The following is a 4,297-nucleotide window of genomic DNA, read 5'->3' as shown; positions in this document are numbered from 1 at the left end:
CTTTCAGATGAAAAAAATGTTCACAGCAACTTGACTTGAAAAAGAATATCGCGCTCCTTTTCATTATCCCAATGCAACCGACATTGCAATGTAATTTATTCAACAGGCTCAAACGATTCTTTGAGATTTTTGTCATAGCGTCAATGCAGATAAAATAACTATCAGAACCCCAGTTTCCATACAACAGCTGTGATCATCTGAAAACCGCACCATTGAAAGCTGGTGATGACAACGACGAGAGTGGGATTCGAACCCACGCGTGCAGAGCACAATGAATTAACAGTCCATCGCCTTAACCTCTCGGCCACCTCGTCACAGATGTATCAAACGCTATGACCTTATGAATAATTGAATTTCATAAATCAAGCAGAGCAGCAGATCTCCCTGGTGTTGGTGAAATGAGAAATAACAAAGTACGGTTCCAAGACTATGATCTGACCCCTGGGTTGTGGGGCAAGTGCACTCCCACTGTCACACTATGCACATAATGATCTGAACAAATGTGAGTAAATGAATATGTAACAAGGTCTGTTGAATTCTGTGAAGACTTGAAGTCAACGGAATGAAGAACCCGAGACAGCAGGAGGTGTTCTTTCAATAAAGAGTTGGACAGAGCTCTTAAGGATCGTGGAGTCAAGGGTTATCGGGATAAGGCAGGAACAGGATACAGATTGAGGATGTTCAGCCATGATCATAATGAATGGTGGTGCTGGCTCGAAGGCAGAATGGCCTACTCCTGCACCTGCTGTAAATTGTCAATTAAATTGCCTGTGAGGAATTGTTTTCCAGACTGGAGGAGAGTGCATAGTGCTCAATGTCATTATTCGGAACACCTAACTTCCGCTCAGATGTTTTTGACACTCACTTGTGTACAGGACAGACAATTTCAAAATCCAAAATAAGGCTAAACTGACAATTGAACTCAACAATGCAAAAACCTTGATCTGTATCATTTTCCTGGGCCGTGCGACACCAAGTCACCGTATGATCACAGCAACACAGTGAGCAAGTGTCAGAAGGAAAGTTAGTGCAGTGCCAGAGCGCATCCTGGGAGCAGCAGGTGACAGACGGGGATGTGCATATCCCACAACAGGAACACTTCCCAAACAGCGGACTGCGGTGGAAGGATTCAGAGGGAGTTTACACTATGAAATTCGATGCCAGAGACACAATGGAGATCTGTCATTGAGTCTGTTCAAGATGAAGATTTTAAGATTTCTACAGATGCAAAACAAAATAAAAAGCTCATTGGTTAGTGAAGGCAAAAGATGAAATTGTACATATCATCAATCTACCCATCTTTACAATGAGGACCTCACCACTTTCCTCACGCGGGGACAGAATCACTGGTGAAGATGATCATATAATCCCCGTTACTAGCCATGTAATCAGAGAAAGTCGGTTTCCCAAATGTTAAGGTAAAACCAGGATTGTGGAGGTAAGCATTAATGTGTTGCTCCTGTGCTGAAGGTGACCAGTGCACGGTATCTCTGTTTCAGTTTAGTGGTGTGTGCTGTGCCGAAGTTTGAAGTTTGAGTCTCACATGGAGCAACTTCAATTTGTCGTCGTGTTGCGGGATACGGACAGAAGGTGATATTGAGCAAAGCCAAGTTGTTGGGAAAATACCCTTGTTTGTGGATTGAGAAACAACCTTTTCTGGATAATGACTCCTTGATCTACAAACATACTGCAAGTATCTAAAACGTGAAGAGACATATGTGGAGAGAGAGAGCCTAAGGTGATTTTTTTTAGCAGGTGGATCACGTTTCCCATGAGCACTGCTTTAAATTCCGGGAAAATAGATGTTGAACTGGTTTCATGTTACACAGTTTGTTACAAACTCACAAAGGTTGTTGCAATAATAATAAAAAAAGAAATCACATACGACCGTTTGAATATTGTATTGAATTGAATTTTGGTCTGAGCATATTTTATCTTCAAAAAAGTGCTGCAGAGCAGTACAGGGGGTTAACAATACAAAAGGACAGAGTCTTCTTGGTGGATTTCTTGGGTGGAGTTAAGAATGTACGAAATATACATAACATCATGTGAATGTGGTCAAATCTTTAAAGTGGGTGTTCCCTCTCCAAGTGATGATTCATTTCCTGCTCATTAGGATATAATTTCTGTCTGCAGTTATTTTAGGACATCAGCTCCATTTACAGAGTTTCACCTTGAATAATACGCCACACCTTACCAATCTATGAACTTGTTATACTCAGTCTTATTCAGTTGTACATGTTCATGAAATGTCTTTGTGTCTGAAGTCAACAAATTCGAAATTGTTACACAACGACACTGACTTTCACTCAATGGTAAATTCTCTCCTTGTACGTTTGTTCGTGTATCTTTTAAAACACTCTGAAGTCAGCTTCTACGTTTTATTTCTGTAAAGTCGTTCACGATTTAAATAACTCTATTGAGTGGAAGAAACTCCCATCCAAACTTATCTTAATCATTCACTAATGGTTTTGAAGCTCTAACGAAAGTTATTGATTCACTCGAAAGAGGGACTTTCCCCGATTTACTCATTCAAACCTCGCGTTATGTGAAAATCTCATTTGTTTAGATCAAACCTGCGTGTTTGTGCATCCAGCATTTCCAAATCTCGTGAATAAACTCCTTCATTCTTTCTATCATCCCGTTTGTATCCTTTCTGATATTTTTATGTCTCAGTAAACAACGTCACTTGGCTTTCTAATATCTTGCTATCCAGGAAACAGCGTCTGTGCCCTTTCTAACTTCTTTACATGTTTTTGGTGGAGAATGACGACAAGGATTACACACAATGTTCCCACTGAGTGTGACAAAAAGATTTTACAGTTACACGATGAACTCATTGCTTTTTAAATATGACGCCTCGATTTATAAACTCCAATAAGGTAAATTACTATCTATCCAGTTCATGAACATCGTCTCCATGGAGACGAAAAGTTTCTATCACTTCCTTTATTCTTCCACGGAATGGCTGAAAGGTTTGAAAGGCCAACATCTCAATCCCCGTGCCCTGAGTCAGTCTCAGCTATTTCTAAAGGCGACTGAAGTTCAAATACTTCATAGTGTGTCTCCCGTCATTCCAGTGCACACTGGTTCTGGACAGTAAATGCCATCACCAAAGGTCACTGTGGATCTGAAATCAACAGTTTTCACATAGTAATTCTCGTAGCTATTGTGTATCGTATGTCCGTGTTCTTGTTCAATTTTTTCATCATTTCATGGGTCCCTATACTTAATTCTACTGAACGATTAATTTGTGAATGGAGACATTCCCTTCACCACTCATTCGAAACTCCATGGAACATTGAAAGATTTAACTCATACGCTTCCAGAGGAGAGTCCTGCCATTACTGGGATGAATCAGTCAACATTCCCCACGTATCCTCGAAGGCAAGGATTTCCTTTTCCATTGTAGGAGATCATTACAGCCCTGAATCCCATGTGTGTGTTCATTATAACCGAAACAGTTGCAGCAAGACTTTATAACTAAGATTTTGCAATCTGCTTGCATTGGTTGCCCCAAACATTACATTCCATATTATGGTATGTTTGTGGATGAAAGCACTTTCTGAATCTTGAGCAATTATATTTCAGTTTTGTCAAAAAACTATCATTCGCTGTTCTCCCTTTGCCTTCCAGTTTCCCGTTTTATATCCCGTATTTTATCGGTTTATCTAAAGTTTTCAATAATTTCAATCAATCTCGCTCCTGATTGCCAATCCGAGAGAATGCCAAAATTTTGTCAATTTATATGAAATGCAGCTGTAGGGCGCGGTGACCAAGTGGAAAGGCATTGGTCACGTGAACCAAATAAAAGTAGTCGGCTGGTGGAATCTGGCCGTTCCATCACAGCCATATTTAAAACATTTAACGTAATCTTTAGCCAAATCATATTGGCAGAAAATAAGAAAACAAAAATGAAAAAATTTGCTGATGTTGAAAATCAAACAAAACCAGATGTTGCTGGAATATTTCAGGACGTCTGGCAGCATCTGTGGAGAGACGGACCCAATGGATGTGAAACGTTAACTGTGATTCATCTGCACAGATGCTGCCAGCACACATGTGATTTTACAGCAATTTCTGTTTTTGTTTCAGATTGGCAGATTTTGTCGCAGTTCATGAGAACAGTGCTCAGTAGAATCAAACAGACAGCATGGACCTGGGAGTGTGAAATGAGACAGTAATAATGAATGAGTGGAGAGTGTTGTACTGGAAAAGTACAGTAGGTCAGGCAACATCCGAGGAGCAGGAGAATGGACGATTTAGGCAGAAGCCATTCATCAGGAATAAGGCTTGT

General features: G+C 40.3%; 1 non-coding gene across 1 annotated transcript; it reads right to left on the bottom strand.

The window, feature by feature from the left end:
* Positions 1-232: 232 nt before the first annotated feature.
* trnan-guu (transfer RNA asparagine (anticodon GUU)) lies at positions 233-314 on the bottom strand. The gene has a single exon. It is a non-coding gene; the product is annotated as a tRNA-Asn (tRNA).
* Positions 315-4,297: the final 3,983 nt, after the last annotated feature.

This window comes from Chiloscyllium punctatum, chromosome 50 (genome assembly GCF_047496795.1).
Source record: "Chiloscyllium punctatum isolate Juve2018m chromosome 50, sChiPun1.3, whole genome shotgun sequence".
In the NCBI taxonomy this organism is placed as follows: domain Eukaryota; kingdom Metazoa; phylum Chordata; class Chondrichthyes; order Orectolobiformes; family Hemiscylliidae; genus Chiloscyllium; species Chiloscyllium punctatum.
The sequence above is the reverse complement of the archived record's forward strand: the minus strand, read 5'-3'. Positions and strand labels throughout refer to the sequence as shown.